This window comes from Hibiscus syriacus, unplaced genomic scaffold (genome assembly GCF_006381635.1).
Source record: "Hibiscus syriacus cultivar Baekdansim isolate YM2019G1 unplaced genomic scaffold, ASM638163v2 tig00110551_pilon, whole genome shotgun sequence".
NCBI classification, from domain to species: domain Eukaryota; kingdom Viridiplantae; phylum Streptophyta; class Magnoliopsida; order Malvales; family Malvaceae; genus Hibiscus; species Hibiscus syriacus.
Genome location: NW_024062778.1, coordinates 2,126,237 through 2,149,846, shown reverse-complemented (window position 1 = coordinate 2,149,846; position 23,610 = coordinate 2,126,237). Strand labels below are relative to the sequence as shown.

General features: G+C 32.1%; 2 pseudogenes; one reads left to right on the top strand and one right to left on the bottom strand.

Annotated features, from left to right (window-relative positions):
• Positions 1-10,141: 10,141 nt before the first annotated feature.
• Positions 10,142-14,702, top strand: LOC120131278 (annotated as a pseudogene).
• Positions 14,703-15,284: 582 nt separating this feature from the next.
• LOC120131293 lies at positions 15,285-19,520 on the bottom strand (annotated as a pseudogene).
• Between the last annotated feature and the right edge of the window lie 4,090 nt (positions 19,521-23,610).

Below are 23,610 nucleotides of genomic sequence, written 5' to 3'. Positions count from 1 at the left end.
TGATTAAATACTACCCTTTCATGAAGCTTACCACCTCCTACATGCACACCATCAACTGCATCCTTAAAAGACCTATTATCCCTAAAAACTGGTTTCCACACCTTCTTTACCAATATGCCAGTCTCAGTTCCCTTATTCCTAGCTGCACCCTTTTTATTATGATAAACTCTAATTTTGAATCCATCTATAATTCGACCGTTCGCCCTGAGAACAACTGAGTTTGCTTCAGATTTACTCTTAAACCTAACAAAAGAAAGGTTGAAGTAGCTGCAAGTCTTTTTCTACTTCTGAACGCAATGAAAACGTCAATCACAGTTCCATACACCTTAAACACTTCCTTCAATGTAACCGGATGAATCCTTTTACTCACGTTGCTGACGAAGACTGAGTAGCATTTAGATATCTGAGTATATCGATCTCCACCTCCAACCCTTCCAAACTCTCTCTAACTATCCATAATCCTCAAGGCTAATGTTACACTTTCTGTAACACCCCCAATCCCGTACCCGACCTGGATATGAGTCCGAGATATCACATTGACTTTTTAAAACAATATTCTTACAAAATAATAGAACATTTGGACTTATATTAAGAAAATACTATAATATACTGTTTAATTAGGTTCGTTATAACAAATTTAAGACAAAAGATGTTTTATGAATAGTATTTTACTGTATGAATAATATAGATATTGTTTAAATAGTACCATGAACAATAATGAACAGTGTACTGATACACTACTACAGTGTACTGATGCACAAAAACATTGAATTTAAAATGTGTATCGATGCACTGCTACAGTGTACCGATGCACTGCTATAGTAATTTCGGCAAAACATATATAAAACTCATAAAAACTTAAACTTTCATCACGATAAAGTTACCATTTACATAAATACATTTAAAACATTACAAAACTCGATCAGAGCATACATACTTAATTTATTGACTTTATTTACATGCCAACCTATTTATCATATAATAAAACATATTTTGTAATTTACTTCTGATCTAATCTTCAACTGGAGATATGTTGTTCCTTGAACTTAGCTTTTATCCTCCTACTTCTCAGCACCTACGTGTAAATAACTTACACTCTAAGTCATAGACTTAGTGAGACATAAAATATAGTAATAATGCATTTCTTATAAATATATATACATATAATCAAATCATTCAATCATGTCATATGTACTTCAGTGTGAAGAGTAATAACATGATAACATATAACAATAACAACACTTTTAATACTTGTTATAAGCCCATGTATATTACTGAAAACTTAAGGTATGTGAGTACATTGAGGTTGTGCACAACTATGCTATCACTACATCTCAATCAATGTCCCGAAGGACCAGTCCATATGTTCCGAAGAACATAGGTAATCAGTCCATATGTCCCGAAGAACATAGGTAACCCTCAACTCTTAGCATGCCAACCCCTAGCTCTCATATCACATAACATGGGCATTATCATTATGCTTCATTCCATTGCTCTTATGATCACATATTTCTTCTATTCTGTCACATACCACATGTATGTGTAACCATAAATCTCATATCATATAACATATATCACATATTGCATATTCATGTAAGCATGTAGATCATGTCACATATAGCAACATATACCTATTTCCATGTACTCATGCACACATAAGAATCACATAACATTTTAAAAGTTACTTTTTACCATAGTAACTCCGTCACTGGCCCATCGCAAGCCAATGTTTGATCAATAACATAAATACAAATTAAATTGCACTCACCTTAGCCTTGCTTACTTTGGTCGATCCTAATTCTTCGATGGTTCCGGAACAAGATTACAATCTATATCTACATAACAATACATGGATCCATATCAGTATTCTAATTGTTCACTCCTTAGACTAAAAGAAATGTTGATTTCATCTTTTATTCAAGGTAGGCATCAGTACACTCTGTAGTGTATCGGTACATTCCTTAACATATGTATCGATGCATCAACTATGCATCGATACACAAATTACATTCGATGTTTTTCATTTAAAGGGGTGCATCGATACACACTGAATAATTTCTAGAAATTTACCATTGATGCATCAGTACATGTTGAATGTGTACCGATACACACCAGCCCAAAATTCATATTTTTTGCACGAAAATTACTCAACTTAGCTCAAAAACTTCATATTTCATCCCCTTGCATAATCTTAACTCACATCCACATACTTTTAAACCAATTTATACTCATTTATCACATCTTAAACCTCAAAATCCTATTCTCCATATACAAATCAATAATAATACCAAATTTTCAAGATGTTCTAATTCCAATTCTATCACTTCATATCTCTTAATTTAGTTGATGACAAGTCAAATTCCATCTCCAAATTCATTTATTAACTCTTTTCCAGAAATTCATTTTGAAACCTCTTATCTTTAATATCTCATAACTTCTTCATCTTTTGATTATAAGACAACTTAAGCTTCCCTTAAGCTTAAGTATCTCCTAAGGATCAAAACTCACTCTTAAAATCAACAAATAATCAGCAAATCAGAAAACTCACCTTTGCTCCCTTGGGTTCACAGTGGAGAAGAAGAAGAAGAAGAGATTTATGGAGAAATCTCTCAACCTTATCCCCATATATATCCTTATTTTATCATTTCTAAGTCAAATGACAATTTTTCCCTTTAATTCCTTTAATAATTACTAACAACCCTTCATAAAACATCTCCAAATAAATTCTTGAACTATTCAACTATTTTATTTTAATCACCAAATTCTAAAGTTTTACAATTTAGCCACTAACCCGTAGTTTGGGATGTTACACTTTCAATGAGATTAGTTACTCTCAAATTGATTTATAATTTGTGGTAGTAAACTTCTCTGAGAATCTTGACAAAGTAGCTCGAGCACCAAACTTGATGAATTAAAAGACTGATTTACTATGGCCTTTTCACAAACATCTTGCATGCAGTATTAGCTATTGCGATTAAAACACCAGAACAAACTAAATCATCTAGATACTCACACAGGGGAGAATAGTATCTCAAGACTTTGAAACTCAGCTCATAAGAAAACTGAAGAACTCAAGAATGAAACAACAATCAATCTATAACAGAAATAAATAACACATCTAATAGAGAAAAAAATCGATCTCACCAAGCTATTAGAGAAAACCGAACAATCGAGCAGCAGATTTGGGGACGAACCCTAATCCCTCAATATAAATAAAAAAGTTGAAGAAATCTCTCAATATTCTTCACATTGAGAAAACAATATAAATTCTCTTTTATTTCTCACGTATCTTGTTCTTGTTCTTTATTTACTTTTATATGTTACAATAAAATATTATTTAATATATGATTTGAACTCAAAATCTTTCTTAAAGAATAACACATATACACCCTATAAGTATAGCTACTTAAATTCAAAATTTTTGGAGATAATAATACTCATTTTATCACTGAAATCACTTAATAAATTCAATTTATTTGAACGTAATTAGAATTTATTTGTGAGTATTTATAAATTATAATAGATTCATTTTGTTTTATTTGAAGTCCTTAAATGTCATTTCGCCCCAGGCCTAAATAAATAAATGGAATTTTATTCTATTTCCAATTTTCTCTCTAGAAGTATAAGTCAATTGTAAACAATTTGGCATATGTCAACAGTTGTTCCAATATAAATTCATTAAGCTTATTGCAAAGAAACTATTAAAAAATATATGGTTCGACTAATGATTGAAATTCAATTATAAGTTTATGCTTTAGGTCATTATTTGTGTTTAATAGTCTTGTTCTTGAGTTGCATGCCAAGAATTGAATGAATTTGCTGAACTTTTTGAAATTGAAGTTGGTATTTGATTTATTGATCAACTAATTTAGATCGAGTTTTACAGAGATCCATTATGGAGGTGACCATCTCAACCCAGTTTGCTCCATTCGCAAACGCTAGAATTCAAACTCCATACCTTACTTAAAAAATCTAATGTCTCATCCAACTAGACCAACTGATTGTTTGTGATTTTTCTAAAATCCTTTGATTTGTTTTCCGTTGCTCATAAATCATCATCTCTAGTTGTCTTCCTTGTTCTTCAATTCGCAGCTGTAAATTTTGCTGCAACTGTACAAAGATTATGGGTGTGAATTTTTCAAAAGTTTTTCGTATATGTCTAGATGTGTTTTAAATAAAGATAATATTAAGAATTCATAAGTGGAAAAATAATTAATACGATATAACGTAAAAATAAAGACATGTATAAGAGACCAGATTTAATGTGGTCCAGTGTTACCTACTTCCACGGATGAGAATAATAATAATCTACTATAAACATAGAGATAATAAAGTGTACAAATATATGATATTTCATGTATCCTAAAATCCGATATCTACACCAAAATCGAAGAATCTCAAATCCTTGCCTAATATCTCTACAAAACTAATCTCTACAACATAAACTCTAAATATTACAAAGACTACACAAGAATTGCAATTCTGTGAAACAATTCTCTCTTGTGATACTAAAGGTTATTACCTACTTCATATTTATATAGTCAAATACTTAGTCAATAAAAATATATTTCAATAAAATTTCTTACCTAAAATAAATATTTAGGTATTAAATAAACTTAATTATCATGTAACCTTCAACCGATAAAATTATAATAAAATTAAACTTAATCATCAATTAAAATTAAAATTAATAACTAATAAGTAAAACACCTCTAATTGTTCATGAATACGTCTCTGGGCATCCAAATAAAGTTGCAATGCTTCCGTGAGGTGCAAACCCCTGCCAACACAGATTGCATTCAAATTCGATAACTTGGTCCAAAAACAAAATTAATTTGATGTAAATTTCAGGAAAAGGAAAGGGACATGTATTTGGATATATGGAAATAAGGATAGATCGAGGGGAATGGTTGAAGATATCGTCTCTGAAAATTTCAAGTAATTATTTTAGATCTTTTTATATTTTTTATAAGTAATTTAATTTTTTTCCTTAAATTTTATAAATCCGTCCCGTATTAGGAGAGTTTAAGGAATTAAGAAGCTAACGTTTAGACATCAATATGAGTTAAATCAGTTGATATTTCTTTTGATTTTACTGTGACCACAAAACGAGATACATCAATGAGCACCATTAAATATCATGCATTGGAAAGTAATTATTATGAGAAGTTATGTTCTGACGCAGCTTAATTTAAGATTATGAAATAGGCGTAATCGAAAATGTTATAGAAAACATAACATTTTTTGTTGAGCGTAACTTAAAATGTTAATTTTTTAATATTTTTAGTTGAATCGAAAATATAATTAAGAATGTAACATTTTTAGTTGCCAACTAAAAATATTATGATGTTGTGTAAACGAAAAATGTTAAGAAAAAATTGACATTTTATATTGCGCCTAACTGAAAACGTTATGATTTTTATAACATTTTTAATTACGCCTTTTCTTAACTTTAAATTAGATTGTAGTCCTTTAAACATTTCTAAATTCTATGCATTAGAAGATACCTTGCTCGGGTGTGGCATGTACCTTGAAAGCGGTGTTTCTGTGAATTAAGACAAAAAAAAAGTCATAAGGAAACAAATTCAGAATCAGGTGTATGATGAACATTCAAAAGCCAAAGTTGTTGAATTAGTACCTGCAAATGGCTTTCCACATGAAAGATGGTCAATCCTTGGGGGAAGTTCTATAGAAGGACACCTTTAATATACGGCTAAGGAAATGTGCTATCGGAAATGTTATTATTTTTTAACATTTCTGATAAAAAATTACCTAAAACATTATTTTTACCAGAAATGTTATTATTGGGCACTTTACCAGGTTTGGTAATATATCCGGTAAAGGGCTATTTAAAACATTATTCTTTCTACCGGATATATTACCAAACTCGGTAAAATGTCCAATAATAATATTTTCGGTAGAAATAATAATGTTTAAGGTAATTTTTATCGAAAATGTTAAAAAAATAATAACATTTTCGATAACGTATTTTCTTAATCGTATATTGGACTGCCGCACGTGAGACTACTCCATCCTTGGATATCCATCAGTTTTAAATTGCCTTTGGAGTTGCCTCTATTAATGATTATAACAAAAGCAACAAATAAAGTAAAATTACTGCAATATTCCAAAGATTGGCAATCATAAATAGGGGTGTTTAATTAGTGCTTAATGTTTGGAGTAGTTCGTAAGTTGTTAGAATTTGATTTGGGTTGACTCAATTCTAACTTGAGCTTGACTTGACTCGAACTCAACTTGAGGTATTACTCAACTCGATAAATTCGCGAACAATTCATTAGTTTCTTTTTAAAAGTTTTTAATAATTACCTTAAAGGTTTATTCCATTAAAAATGAAAATCAAATTAATAATAACTAATTTGTTAATAGATAATAAGAAATATGCTAAATTATTAATTAATAATTGATACTAATTTATTAGTTTTGAATAAACAAGAAGAAATGTACTAAATTATTCATTAATAAAAGTTATTACAATTTACTAATTATTCATTAACTAAATTTTACAAATAGCTAAAAAACAAGAATTTTTTTTTGTGAGATTAATGAGTAACGAGCAACGAGTAATAAATTTTTTTAACGAACACGAATCGAGTTAAATTTTTTCGAGTTAAACAAATAACGAGTTAAATCAAGAAACAAATTTTTCTGACTAACTCGGATTAAACATTATTCAACTCGCAGACTCTTTATAAAAGCCCAGAATCCTAGCGGTTACTCTCACAACCTCGAAGACGTTTAACACACTCCACGAACTTGTCATGAAGATCGTCAGTCCACCTTATTCGAGTTTATCTTTTATTACAATGAGCCTGCAAGGAAGGAAACAGTTGGCCACAGGTTCTTCCATTAACAAAAACTAAAAATGGAAGGGGGAAAAAACTTACCCTTTGATCCTGATTTCCTGGGAGGATTTTGCAGGAGTTTTCACAAGATTTCTGGTATTGATTGAAACAGATTTGGGATTGGGACTTCCCTAATGTATTTGTCAGCTCATAATAAAAGGGTTCATCTTGAGCAGCCGATTCCATGGAAAAGGAAAACTTGTGTTGGGAGATGAACCCCGTGCATCTTTCGTCTGCATCAAAGGCCGATGCTGGTGTCTGGAAACCATCGTAATTGTACTGGATGATGATGATGCAGCTCCAGGATTTTGGTGTGGTGACAGTCCTTCCATGGCAGGTTGAAAATTGCAGTTCCTAATGCATCCAAGAAAACAGATTTTGTCGGTGTTCATGTTCATGTACATGTACAACAGATGCATGTGTTTTCATTCAATTATGAATGAGTTAGCAGAAAGATGAAAGAAAAAGGGGATGCAGATAAGATGGAGAACCAACAATAGAAGTGTTGCATTCGCGCGCGTGTATATATATATATATATATATACAGAGACACGTGTAATGTAATATATATATCAACATATTTTTAGAATCAATGAAGTGGTCTTGGTAATTAAAGAGAATATTATTTTCTCTAGAGGTTTTAAATTACAACAATCACGTCTATAGGATATATGTACATACATATAATACATTGTACTATTAAAAAAAAGTTTCGAAAATAGGAAATGGAGATTGGCAGGTTGCATGAACAAAGCCCTTCTCTCCCACCTATTCCAAAAAGAAAAATCCATTCCATAATAATAAATATTTTCCCCTTGTTTGAACAACTAATTAGTATTACTCTAAACTATTTCTGTCAGTAGTGAGTATTTGATCAAGTCAAGTTGAGTAAAAAAATTTCGAGTTATTCGAGTTGATGAGTCGTATTTTGCAACTCAAACTTAACTTGAAATTTTTTCAAGTCGAATCGAGTTTAAGGAATTCGAGTCGGGTTATTCGAGTTTCGATACAAATTTTATTATAATTATTTATAGTATTATGGTAAGTATTAATTCCAATTTTTTATTTTCTCTAACCATAATATATATATATATATATATATATATATATATATATTCTTTTCACATTATAATGTTGTTTAATATATCAAATACAATATAAAAATATATTTGCAATATTATATTTTAAAGAAGATATTTTGAGGGTAAATTATTGATGAGAGTATAAAAACGTTAAAGAATTAATGGGAAGAAAGAATTTACAAACAATTGTAGTCAAAAGACCAAATTGAATAAAATGTAAAGTTAATGGACTAAATAAAAAGAGAGTATATTTTTAGTAAAAAATAGTAATTGAAGTTACATAGATATTCTATAGTGGTATAGAGCATGTGGTTCAAATTTGGTAAAAAAATAGACTTAAAATGAAGAATGGATTGAAGAAATAAGGAAATCATGAAAAGTTGAGGGGCTAAATTGAAAAAGTAACAAAATGTTATCAAAAATATGAATTGAAATCACATAGGTATTCTAAGGTGGTTTAAGAGAATGTGCTTCAAATTTGGTAAAAAATGCACTTAAAATAAACGATGAATTGAAGAAATAAGAAAATCATGGACTAAATCACAAAACAGCAATCAAATTTTTGATTTTTCGAGTAACTCGAAATTGAAAAAAAATGCTCAATTTTTTTATTCGAGTCAAGTTTTGCTCACCCATAATTTCTACTCTTTGTATACAAAGAGATTACAAAATAAAAATTAGAATAAACTACTTATTTGGCTATTCACCTATTACTTAGTATTTGTTTTTGGTGATCTACCTAATGTTGGGTTTATAAATGTAATCTTTTTTTTGTTACATAAGAAAAAAAGTTTAGATTAAAGGTGACTCCCTAATCTAGGGCCAAGACATATCTAAAACTTAATTGAGATTTATATAGGAATTTGCAGATTGTTCACCAAAAGTAACGATGGTAAGATTCAAACTTGACCTTACAATCTTAAATTCTTGAATCTCAACCACGTATGCGAACACTCATCGATAAATGTAATAGTTAGCATGAAAGTGAACAAGTATTAATTTTCTTAGGCGACAAAAATTATGGTAAAGCTAGCAAATAAATAATATGATTTTTTTACTATAAACAACACAAATAATCCATCAATTACATAAAGATGTTTTTGTTAAGTCTTTCGACTATTAAAAGTTATAAAATGATCTCTTGATTATATGATATTGTTTTGTTGAGTTTCTTGATTATTAAAAGTTACAAAATAGTCACTTGACTATTCACATGTTTCAAACTCGTCATTTTTCATTAAAAAAATTAGTGGTCTTCTGAGCTAGACATAAATATGTTGATTGAGATATGATAAAAATCTGATCTTAAAACAGTTTGAGTTGTATTTTATGAATTGACTCTCCATCAACATTATGTCGTTGAGTCAGTGCTTGAAACATTATGTAGTTAAGTCAGTGTTTGAAAGCAGCGCTAATGTCAGTAGACATCATTAAAATAAGATTTTATCATAATCAGTCAATAGGTTAATGTCCAACTTAGATTGTCAATTTTTTAATAGAAAAATATGAGTTTAAAACATATGAATAGTCGAGTAATCATTTTATAACTTTTAATAACAGAGAGACTCAATAAAATAATATCTCATAATAAGAGATTATTTTACAACTTTTAACGATGAAAGATTCAACAAAACAACACTTTGTAATCGAAAAACCATTTGTATAATATTTCTAATTTTTTTTTAATAACAGAGAGACTCAATAAAATAATATCACATAATAAGAGATCATTTTACAACTTTTAACGATGAAAGACTCAGCAAAACAACACTTTGTAATTGAAAAATCATTTGTATCTTATTTTCAATTTTTTATTACCTTGTTTTCTAATTTTTTTTAAAAAACCTATCAAACATGTTCCAAAAACAAGAGAATGATCCTTTAAATTGGCTTTGCTTCGAACCGAAAATTAAAAGTTGCCTTTGAAATATGAATTACATAAAAAAAAACCAATCAAACATGTTCCAAAAACAAGAGAATGATCCTTTAAATTGGCTTTGCTTCGAACCGAAAATTAAAAGTTGCCTTTGAAATATGAATTACATAGCGTTGCATTGCTTTGGAGCATACAGTCAACACCCTCTCCCTTGAATCTGTCCATTTTCCGGAGGCAACTTATTGTTAGGGTTTTCTTGGTGCTATGTTTCTTATTCAACGAATGGAACACCTTTTCTATCTTCATCTCTTTTTTTGGGTATGGACTGTGACGTTTGCTATTAGAGTGGTATGTTGCCTTTGTTAGTTTCATATCCTTGCATTAAGCAATGTCCCTTGTTTCTTGGTTTCTTTTCCGTAGTTGTGTTTGTCTCTGAATATTGGACAATTGGTGCATTAATTCTGGGCATAAAATGGGTAATGAGGGTTTAGGGTTTAATCGTCTTTGCTTTCTGGGTATTGATCCATGTCCAGCCTTTAGGTGCAATGTGTACGTTTTTCTCTTAATTCTAATTGGAATGTATTCAAATGTATAGAAATCCCTGGGACAAAGGAAAACATTTTTCTTTTTTGGTTGAGAAAATAATTGTTTCTTTATCCAATTATTTGTTCGTAATTTTCTTGGTTTTGGCTACTTGGTAGTTGAGAATAAACAAATTCCTGCTGTTGTTAGAAGATCGTAGTAGCTAAGGTTCCTTCGACTTGTTAATAAAATATGTTATTTTCCTTATAATTGTTTCCAAAATTCGTATTCCTCTGTGAAATTATTATCCTTTAAATTGTCTATGTAGCATTGCAATGTTGACCTTTGATTCAGGTTACCTGCCAGACCAGCTGTAGTTAAAAGGTTATACTGGCAGTCTTCTCAAATATAATCATACTGTTTGTTTCCCATTACCTTTGTGCTTTATGATGTGCAAACATAGTGAGTTCGTGTTTGTGTTTATATGCATGAGTTGATGAACTTCTATAATAGTAGCAAGAAGGTTCATGATAGATCCAATTATTTCCTTCTTCATGTGTACTCATTGGAGTGCACTTCTTTATAACTATCTTTTTAACCCCTAGTAAATGTGTTACATATCAAAGAAATTCATACTTGTTTCATTGGATTGCACTTCCTTAGAGCTGTCCTTTTACCCATATCAGAGAAATTACTACTCGTAAACCTTTCAATCAAAAGCTTCAGAATACTAGTTATTATCATGGGATGTATCAGAAGACTAGTTATTATCATGGGATGTTCTATGTGGTATGATGATGCTCATTTTAATCTGAAATAGCTACAGGTACCGAGGATGATCTACTTCCATCACATCCAACTAGAGTTTCAGTAGGGAGTAATATTGCCGGCAATGGAAAATCTATCTTAGGTGCTGCCTTATATTCTAGGATGTATTCTGACATGGAGGCCCAAATACATCTACTTGAGCAGGAAGCCTACTGTTCTGTCCTGTGTGATTTTAAAGCTCAATCTGATGCCATTACTTGGGTACTTACTTTGTTGTAATTTCACTTATTGGTTTTAACAAGCTTCCCTATTTATTTCAAGCTGATTGCCTTTGCTTGCTCCATTGTATTCTGCATCTTCAGGAAAAAGAAGGCTTGATAACAGAACTTAGGACAGAATTGAGGGTATCAGACGACGAGCATAGAGAGCTTCTGGCCAAGGTTAATGCTGATGATATTATCAGAAGGATAAGGATAGAATGCTTCATGAACGAGCCTGACTTTTTTAAGGGACAATAATTGATTCAATAGTCTTTCTTGTATTGTATTCTGTTTAATGGCTTATATAGTGGTAATGCTAGTAGGGACTGGAGACAAGCTGGTGGGAACCAGTCTACAAGACTAAGCGTATCTCATCCCATTCATAGTCTTTGTCCTAGTCCAACTGTTTCAGCATCCCGTAAGAAACAGAAGGCATCTCAGTCAGTGACTTCTATTAACATTGCTGGTGCAATACAGGTTTCAGTACCTCTCTTGTTTCTAGTTCTTAAGCTTTCTTCTTTGGATGCTAACTGGGTAGCTGCTTTAGAAACACAGATCAAATGCAAAAGAGTAGACTGGCCTCCATCTGGCCTGCTTTGTACTTATAGTTCTCCCCAACAGGGTCATCCAATGCCTGCCTTATCCTCAACAAAGGTTATGCATTATCCTTCTTCAGTTTATGCTGGAAGTAGACAATTCAATAACCGTGGCTTTGTTGGCGGCTTTCCGGAAAATGAAGGAGCAACTTTTGATCCCTTAATTGGAAGGAAAGCATGGACGAGATGGCCTGAAGATAACTTCTATGAGGCTGTAATCACTGATTATAATCCATCCGAGGTATGTTCAAGGAATATCGGGACATTTTCTGCCTTACTCTCTGACACATCTTAGGTGGAGTTTTTTTAGGTGATGATGGAACTTTTTTAGACATGTGTAAATTGAAGCATATGCATGAAACCTAATGCTTAGTTAAAGTTGAACATCCTGTAACCTTTTTGCCAGTACCTCACTTGGAAATTGAAATTTATTTGACGATTTTTTTCTCCCTTATTTCCCAATGTTGCAACCATTTATTTATCTCGCTTTGGCTTAATCTATCTACTATCTGTCAATATTTTGAGCTGTGATAATATATTAACCAATTTTTTTTTTTCAATTTTTAGTTTCTTAGAAAAAAATTGTTTAGATATTAAACCATCCAATATTCATAATCTGATTGTTCAAAAGGATTGTTCTTTTTGTGTCACAAAGTTCAAGTGCCAGCTAACAACTGTTGTCAAATGCCTTTTAGAACCATGTTAATAATTCTGTAGATTGTGATGTGATCGTCCCACGGAGGTCTTAACCTTGATGTCGTGGGATCGAGTCCCACGGAGGGCATTTCATAATTCGGTGGTCTCCTACGGAAGCTGCTCTCAATTTGGTGTTGGGGGCAGCCTACTATCTTACCTCCCCCTTACCCCATACATATGGGAAAAAAAGGGACAACCATTGTGATGTGATCGTCCATATTATTTATTTTCTTTCTGGCAGGGGCGACATGCTCTGGTTTATAATATAAATACTGGAAATGAGACCTGGGAATGGGTTGATCTCAAAGAGGTAATTAGATATAATTTCTTAGCATGAAGTTTCAGACAGCTACTCTTTATTATGTGCTGCAACATTGTCAGAATGTGTTTAGAAGTATTCTTACAATATAGAAGTCTTTGCTTTATACCTAAAATTTATTTCAGCAAAAAGCAAAACTTGTTATTGGTTTTTTATGTGTCCATCTCTCTTCAGAAATATAATTAGAATTTTGTTAGCTAAGCTTTTGTTGAGCTGAGCTTTTTTTGCTTGAGGAAGTATTGAAAAGTCATATAGTATTGTACTCTCTCAATCTCATATGGCCTATAAAAGCAGGGCAGCTTTAGATCGATGCGTCAAATTAAAGAACCCTCGTTATTTTGGCTGTGACCATTATTTAGTTATTATTTCAGTAAAGTTATTATGGAAAAACTGACACCTTGGTTTGATGTTTTGACTTTTGTATGGTAGGCGTTATGTTGAGTTAAACCAAAACAGAACACATCCCATGTTCTTGCACAAGATTATTAAATTAGTATATATAAGTTCTCTAGATATAATGTATAGCTACTAAAATTATTAACCTTAATATTCTTAATAGTTTTGCTTGCTGGTTCGTCGAACTGGAATACTTCTTACCAACATATAGTTTATGTATACATTTTATTGAGATCAATATTAATCTCCTAACTATTACATATTTCTCCAGACGATATTAGATGGGATGGAGAGGACCCTGGCATATCTTATCGAAGGGGACATGGTTTCCATGGAGCTAAGAAATCCTTCAGTTGTGGTGATCCCGCTCCAGCACCAGGAAGAGGTCGGGGTTCAGTGAAGGGGCCCATCTAGAAAAGAACTCTTGCCTTCACAGAATGGTACTGGAAAGAAACTTTCGAAAGAGATTGAATTACCTAACACAGAGATGTTAGTAAAGGAGGTATTTATAGAGAACCAGCTATATTTAAACTGCCAAATTGAGAAAATTCACATTTAGTGTTGTTGCCTAATTTTATTTTGCTTCCTTCAACAGGTGGAGAGGGTTTTTGATACTAGTCATCCTGATGTTGTCGAGCTTGATAAGGCAAAGAAGAAGCTGAAAGTAAGTTGAGCTTATTATTGATTCATATGCTCGGATACATGATACATATTTTTTATTGCTTAGAGTTGGAAGCTTAACCGTTATATGTAATGCAGGAACAGGAACAATTGCTCATCAATGCTATTGCAAGGCTTGATGATGCATCTGATGGTGAAAGCGGTAATCAATATGAACATACTTTACCACCAGATTCTGTAAAATATTGTTAGTCCATTATGGAATCAATCTTATTACTGATTTATTATTATTATTATTATTATTATTTGATTTGGGAAAGAAGTTGGCCGCAATATTTTTTGTTCAACATGCATGTATTGGCATTTTGTTATTGATCATTGAGTATTGTTTTCTATCGATCGAGGCAAAATAAATCCTATTACTCTAAAGCATTTTTTGTAAGCAATATTAGTGAAGGTTATCAGGATGAAACATAAAGAATGGAGAATAAAGGATTGACCTTGCACAATTCAGAGTGCATAATTCAACATGTTTTTGCTTTCTAAATTATAAGCCTTTTATCGAGTATGTTTTGATACGCAAAGTTAACAATTTTTTGATTATCTAGACAATCCTTTTCATTTCGGTGTCGATTTTCAGATGAAGATCTACGGTCCTTTTGGTGAGCCACTACTAGACCGGCTATGAAGCAATGGCCGATACATAATTTGGGGACACTGGTATGGCACCAACTCAGGCTGCACTGAAATCCAAAAGACTGCATCAGTAGTTGAATTTTCTTTTCAATTTCTTCAACTGCAGAAAGTCAAAAATTGCAGGCTTAGAACTAAACCACAATATAAATAAAACTAAATTATTGAGTTTCTTTTCAATAGAATGTTTTGAATTGCACTTATCAGAAATAAAAATCTTCTAATCCATAGAATGTATACTGTCAATTGAAAGAAAAATTCTAAATAGACGTTACCATATAATTACCCCAAGCTATTACGAAACAAAGTAAAATCTTCAAATTTGTCTTTAAAAGTCCCCAAAGTTGATTTTTAGCTTTTTCATACTTAAACTAATATTATTTTACAGAATGGTCCCTGAATTTTGGAATCAAAATTGAGGATGAATTATAAACCCAAAATTAGGTTGAAATTTTCATCAGTAACCTTGTTATGACTTTAATTTCTTAGAAGATAATACATAAGATACGATATCAAATAAATAATTATTTTAAATAAAAATAACTGAACTACTTTTTCTATAATTAGTTGACGTACACTCTACACCGTAATTAGAAAATTCAGTGGACAAAACAGAATCCAACTGCCTATGACGCTGGACAATCTTACAAGAATACCAAAAATAATCAATACTGAAACTGTTCATTTTTTCGAACGCTTCTTTGCAGGTCCACCTCCTGAATCGTTCTCAACAACTTCCCTCCCTCGTTTACCAGGACCCGATTGGCCACCAGCAGGCGATGGTGTCACTACCTTCTTTGGCGGTCGTCCTGTACTCCTCTTCACTGGGCTTCCCTTCTCTTTCCTTCTTTTTCCACCTGACCCTGTCCGTGCTGTCGAACTTCGATCCTTCTGTTGATCACCTTTGTTACCTATGTTTTTCTTTTGCTCACTTGCATCTCCTCTACCATTTTCAGAACTGATAACACCCTTAAGTGTCTCTGTCAATGCCCCAATATTCCTCATTCTATTTAAGAAATTCGCTGCGCTTCGCTTCTTTGAACTCGCATTTGTGTTGGTCTTCTCCTTCTCACCCTTGGATTCCCCTTTGGACTCTGAGTTCTCATTTGATGATACACCTTTGCTTGAAGTAGCAGCAGCAGCAGCGGTATTGGAATCTGAATTCTTGTTCATGTTCATATTATTCCGAGCCTTTGAAGCTTTGTTTGCTTTTCTCGCACCCGAGGTAGATCTTTCTCTCGTTCTCTTCTTTGTTGCAAGAGTTTCCTCGGTCGATTTATCTCTCTGCTTCCAATCTAGAGCTGGTTTCTCATTCATCAACGACGAAGTTGGCTGCCTCTTTTTCTCCTGTCCAGAAGACGATGTCGATGATTTCGCAGCAATCGAGCTGCGTTTGCGGCATGCAATCAGTGGGACTGATAGTTTAGTTTTCATCGTCAAGGAGAGTGATATTTCAGGCTCTGGTTTCAAAGTTATCTGGGATTCAGGCAGCTTAGACGATTGTTCTTTGGGCAATAAGCTTGAACTAGGAATCTGGGCAGCAATCTCCTTTGAGACAAGTTGTCGAAGCTCGACGGCAGTGGCAAATTCCGAGGATTGCTTACCAAAGAAAACAATGGCATTGCTTAAAAGCAACAGCAAGTCTCTAAAGAACTTGCTTTTGCAACCTGAATACCAGCCTTCTTCAAGCCTTGTACGAATAGTCTCCAAGTCAAGATGTTGCCGGATCAACTTATCGTAATTTTCCTGCAATATTAAAATATTAGTGTTTTCGCAATAAAGGAAAAATATTAGTATTTTCAGTTTTAACGTCAGTAGAGAGAACTTTGTTAATTTAAATAAAAAATGAGTATTTTTTAATCATTTTTTACGCTAATAAATATCTTAATTTTATATTACTAAAATAAATTTATTAGGTTTCATATTAACTTCCCAAAAAATTTGACTCGTTATTCTAGATTTTTTAATAAATAAATCTTTTCCGCAGACAAAAAAGAATATCCTAATCCCATAAACGGCCCGAACCAACATCCTATAGACACGAGACGGGCAAATATTGAGAGGGATGTTTTAGTCAATTCAAACAGCTGAAAACCTGTTACTATTCTCCTAACCTACACCATACCCCTAACCTAAAGAAAACAGATCAATTACGATTTTACACCTAAATAATAGAGTAAAATTATATATTAAATAATTCTAACTATCAATTTAATTTAATTTTCATCGTTCAATTATCAATTTTTTAAATTATTTTTAAAATTACATTTTGATTATCTATTATTAAAAAAATTAATATGATTCTAACATGTTAGCATACGATAATATAGCATCATCATTAAAAAAATAGAAATACCATCATTAAAAATAAGTGAGTGATAAAAATAAAACTAAAATGATAATTATGTAATTAAAAAAAGATAATTATATGATTAAATAAATAATTTATCTTAATCATAATTAGAACAGATCAAGTCAACTATCAAAATTATCCTAAAATTTATTCTTTTAATTAGTTATTTATTTTATTAATAATACACAAAAACTTTATTTGACCCCACCTTATTTAAAAATTTTAATAATACATACATTAATAACATAAAATTTTAATATATGTATGTATATCTATTCTCAAAATGAGAACGTCTCAAGTACGACAATTTTAATATACGTTTAAAGAAAGATATTATCGAAAATTTTAATATTTTTTATATTTTTAATAAAACGCTACATAAAAATTATTTTTATGTCAAAAATGTTAATATTAGACACTACCTAAAATGTTTAATATTTTTGATAAAAAAACCTACTTAAAACATTTTTTTCTACAAAAAAATATTAATATTAAACATTAACTAAAATATTTTCAGTAAATAAATAATATTTTAAATAACACTTTATCAAAAAAAATTAAAATAATATTAATATTTTTTTGATAGAACATTTCTACGGTATATTATAACTTTAGTACAGCAGAACTACCCTCTCAAAATTATTTATAAATCCGCCGTTAGATCATGTGAAAACTATTTTTCATCTGACAACCTAAATAGTATTGTATTACCCATTCATATGGATAATCACAAAATCTAAACGTCATCACGATATATAGCGTGAAACTATATCTCACACGCGTCGCACCCAATCAAAACCCTCACCTTTTTCGAAAAAAATGTAATTAACGATTATTTTGGAACTTTTAAAATTTATTTTCAAAATAAAAATATTTTAATTTACCTGGCTTTCGAGTCGGCTCTCGAAAAGGAAGCCGACCTTACGAGACCGGAACATCTCGAGAAGCTCAGTCAACGGCTGATATTCAACGGATACCTCCTTGATGACGGGAGATTGGTCCAACTCCTCATTATCCGGTTCAGCATTTTTATTTTCCTTGTCGGACAGGCTCGCCGTGCTCTGGACATCGCTGCTCTCTCTATTAGGTTCTTCTCCCTTAGATTCGGCCACCGACTCTGGCGAGTCACCGGTTTCCCTCGTGTCAACTCGCCCTGAGTTTTCAGCCGATTCCTTCGCCACACTACCAGAGCTCCCGTTGCACGAATCTCCTCCCGCAGGCTTCACGCTCTGCGTCGCCTTCGTCTTTTCATATCCATCCGGTTCAAATTTCGCTTCTTCCGGCCCGGTTCCCGGGATCTTATCCTTCGGATCTGTAGAGTTAGATTCATTTACGGAATGATTCTCTCGGTCGGACTCTTCTCTGCAATGAACCTGTCTTCGGATTTTATTCTCCGATTCATTCTCTTCTTCCATCTTCTCGCTTCTTTTCTCTCTCTCCAGATCCGATGTTGCAGTTTCTTTACGTTCTCTATCAAACAATGCTCTCCCTCTTCTTTAAGTTTTTGCACCTTCAATTGTAAGGATCTGTAAAAAATGAAGAGCAAGGAGAACTCAGTTTTTGCCCCCGAAAATTTTATTAATTTTTACATTAAAAGATTGATTTAATAATCATCTACACGATGGAGAAATCATATTGTTGAACTTCACGACGTAGTTCAGCGACGCGGAGTTTTCGGAGCTCATCAAGCCAAGGAACGGCGGTGGTGGAGACTTTATTAGTAGTTTTATCATCATCGCCCTTTACAGCGAAACGGCGTTTAAGGTCATGATACTTCTGTTGACAAGAGAGAGGAGTAAAGAAGAGGGGTTGGAGCGTGGAAGTTCGCTTCTGGAGTTCCATGGCAACAGAGTCCCAACTGTCTCTGCCGTAACGTTGAACGGCACAGGCAAGTAAAAGCTCCTCCCAAGTACCCCATGTTTGTTTCTCGGTAAAACTGTGGGGTTTAGCCATGAAACAAAAGAAAAGGACTCAGGCTTGTCAGGTCTGGTTTAATCAAGGGCTTGGTCTTACGGGCCCCTGTGCAGGCTGGTTGGGCTTGTACCTCTAGGGATTTCACCCTAAGCTAAAATAGGAGCAGCAGCCTTGGCATCACCGGCGGCAACTATAACGATACACAGGCTGGTTGGGCTTGTTTCCCTAGGGGTAATCGAAAGGACTCTTCAATTCTTGCTAACGGCGGCCGACGTGGAGACGGTGAAAGGCGGATTTTGCTCGCTTCGATGCAAGAACACAACGGCGTGGGCGGTGCACTCCACGAAGGTAACAACCGGTAGCGGCGTGAGGAATAACTTGGAAGGCTTTTTACTCCGATTCTCGCTAACGACAGCCGATGAGGAGACGGTGAGGGGAGGGTTTGCTTGGGACGGTGAGTAGAACAAACTGGAGTGGGCGGCGACGACCACGCCGACTACGCTGCTCGGCGAGGTAACTCCGGCGAAGAGAAAGCAAAGGGGCAGATAGAAGATAAAGGAGACGGCTGTGAAACAAATGAAAAAATAAAGGAATTTTAGTTTTATAACGTGGATTATATACCCTAGGTTTAGGTTTTAAACTAACCCCAAATTCGGATTGTGATATATGCATTTTATCATTTAGGTCCTAATTCAAAATAATTCATCAAATATATGGACCAAACTCCAATTTTCTCTTGTTCTTTCTTATTTCTCTGCAACAACACTTTCCTTTTGGGTAAATTACAAATTTCCTTACTAAAATTTACTTTCTCTTATTTTATTCACTGAATTTTAAAAGTTTTCAATTCCTTCACTGAATTTAATATATTGATTTTTTGTCTTTCCACCGTTGAATAGTTAATGGCGTTAAAGAAAAGTCATTTTTCATCTATATAATAGTCAATTTATAGTATCGTTAGTAAAAAAAATGGTTGAGTGATAAAAAAAACTCAATGTATTAAGTTTAATGATAAAATTAAAAAGATTAAAATATAGTGAGTGAAATAAGAGAGAAAGTAAAGTTCAGTTACTAAACTTGTAATTTATTCCTTTTTTTTTTTATTTTTTTTTTTTTTTTTCTCAATAAATTTCAAAAAAAAATAACCGCAATGAATGATTCCAGACGAAATTCTTTTCTATTCACGTAGGCACCCCCACAAGCTACCGCTGTGACTTGTGCCTCAAACGCACAAGCTCATTTGAATGATTAAACCCCAAAACTTAGGTGGCAGCTTGCCAATACAGTGCAAAAATTTATATAAGGGTGCGAATTTTTTATTTAAAAATTATATTAAAAATATAGAGGATATGATGTTATAAAATTTTAAAGGATATGAATTTAAATAATCGATAAAAATATTAAAATTTTAAGATATGGAACTGCACTTTCCAACATCCCTCAGTCAATCCCTTGCTGTTTGGGATTAATTCCCACTAAAATTCTCCCCGTATTGGGATTAAGTCCCAGATCCCCCATTCATGCTTCCCAACCAACAACAGTTGGGGGGGGGGGGTTAGGTTTTAGAAATAATAGATTCCATATATGGCTGCATTAGGGCTTTGGCAGATCAGTAACGTTGGGTTTTCTGTCATTGATCATGATAAGTAACGGGGTTAGAATGAGATATTCTAGAGTTTTAGATTTTTTTTATAATTTTATAAAAAAATAGAATATTTTCATGATATTTTAGAAAATTTTAAGGTATTTAAAAAATTATAAAAAAATTATTTTTAAAAAAATTTATAAGTCTAATATATACCAGATAATAGATGAGTTTAACGGTTGATTTAGCCCAATAAAGATAACTGATTTTTTATTTAGCCCATTAGGGCAAGTCAAAATTTATTTTGGGATCTACAACATTTTCTATAATGTTATTGGAACCCGTCACGTCGAGGTGACGAGTTTAAAAAAATTTTTTTTGAAAATTTATCACATCGATATAAAAAGTTCGAATAAAAAAATATTTTTTATTAGAATTTATCACCTCAACGTGACGTGCTCCATGTCACTGTAGAAAAAGATTATAGATCCTAAAATAAAATTTAATTTGCCTTAATGAACTAAATAAAAAACTTATATATTTTATTGGGTCAATTTTACCGAGTTTAACGGCTGTGACACACTAGATGCAAAATATATAAAAATATTAAATGTTTAATTTTTAAAAAAATCTTTAAACATCTAAAATTAACTAAGAAGTATAATTTAAATAATTATTTTTACAGTAAGCGTACTATAAAATACTTTGAAGTATTTATTTAGGTTGAAAAAATCCATATTGGGAGACATATGCCTTTGTTTCTTTCTGGCATACAAGCATTACATGTGTACACGTGGGGTGGTTGCAAATTAGGCCAAAACTGAAAATGAAAAATAGTTTCTTTTGAAAATAAAAGAACAATGGAAACGACAAGCAGCATGGAATACCGGAAAAGAAGAGATAAATTATTAACCGAACTGACCAATGACCAAAATCATACATCTTACTGCCACAGGCCATAACCACTATAGATCTTAAAACCATTAATGTCCGTTTCAATAAAAATTATTATATAGACTCGATTCGGTACATTATTTGTTATCTCACTCAATAAAATTCATAGATCTTAAAATAACCTTTAAATAACTATTTACTCCTTAAGTATAAAAAAAAGACGAAATTTCACTTTAAAAAGGATAAGATTGATAAATTTATTGATCAAAATTATAAATGACGTGATAAGATGAGTAAATCTAATAATTTTTTCTGCTTCACATCAACAAAATGAACCGACTATCCTCACTTCACTCTTCTCTTTCCTACCAAATAACAGGAACTCTAACATTATGTTCGATATGTTATCTTCTACGCGTTAACCATTCTTGCTTATTTCTATATAATATGCAATACTTAATAAAAATTTTATATTTTTTAATTTTATTTTGGTCACTCGTTGTTAAAAAGATAAACATAATTTTTGACATGAGAATTTAAAACAAAATTAATGATGAGGTGATAATATTTTATGATAACATATCAAAATCACTCTTAATATTTTAACGGTGAGTGATAAAAATAAAAATAAAGCGTAACATTAGATATGATTTTGAAACAACAAATAGTTAAATAATCAAAATAAAATAGAATTGATAATTAAGATACTAAATGTATAATTTGTCCATGGATTTCTTACTTCCCAACTAATTTGACTCGTGATTAGAGCTGTAAATGAGACGAGACAGATCGCGAGTTACTCGAGATCGACTCGATCAAGACTCGATAAATACTCGGATCGAATGTACTCGACTCGAGTTCTTAACGAGCCGAAACGAGCTACTCGATATTCGACTAGCTACTCGATATTCGGCTCGAAAAGCTCGTGAGCAACTCGAAAATATAATATATTAAGATTTTTTTAAAAATAAATTATTAATAATATTAATATTTATGTATTGATTTTTTTTAAATACAGTAAGATTTCATGTATTTAATGTTTATGTTTGAGTTTGAGGTTTCAATCGAGTTAAGTTTAAGAATTTTTTTTCATTTCGATCTGCTCAAAAGCTTCAGTTCAGGATTTCGATTTCGAGTTGAGTTGAAAATTTTAAGCTCATTAATTTTTGAATCGAGTCGAGCTCTACAATACTCGAGCTCGACTCGGCTCGTTTACACCCCTACTCGTGATTCTAGATTTTTTTATAAAAAGAATTCTTTTCTACAGATAAAGGAGAAAAAAAAGCCTAATCAACAGATAATTTTTTAATTAATCTGAAATAGATATAAAATATATTGTTTAAAAATAATTTTTAATTATTTAATATTAAACACTTATATCTATGATATTTATAATATTTAAATTTAAAATTTTAAAAATAATAATACTTTTTTTACGATGGTTTAGTTTCAAATCAACATCTCAAATACAGGAGAGGGGCAAATAATGAGAGCGATGTTTTAGTCAATTCACACGACTGAAAACCTAGTACCATCCTCTTAACCTACACCATACCTCTAACCTAACCTATCCTAAACGCACCCAAGAAAACAGATCAATTATATATTCTTCACGACTTTAGTCATAATCAATACATACATCAATTTATAGGTTTCGATCATATCAAAATATATAAATATTTTATTAGATTAATTATAGTCTCGTTTATTTATAATCTGATCGATTTTAATTATTAATTTTAAAAATAATTTTGATTATTTATATTATCAATCGTTTAATTTTAATTGTTTTGCTATCGGCTCCCGTTAATCTATGAATGAAAATTGTAAATTAAAAAATCTAAAAAACGTATGACTTGACCATTCTTGCTCCTCTTTGACTGACATTTATTTACGTATATTGGGTTTAGGTTTGGGTTGGGTTTTCATTATGTGCATCTATTTGAGTTGGTTACATACGAGAGGGTTCTGTCATTGCGTTGCCCATCATACATGCACATAATGAATATATTTGAGTTCAGTCGAGTTAGCCCACCCCCTAACTCACCAAAACCATCAGTCGAATTCTCTGTTCACTCACTTTCTTCGATGTTTTCTAGTTCAAGCTTACTCCTGTTGAGCGTTTATTCTTTTACCGACTCAACGCATTAACCCTCGCTTGTTTCAACTGGG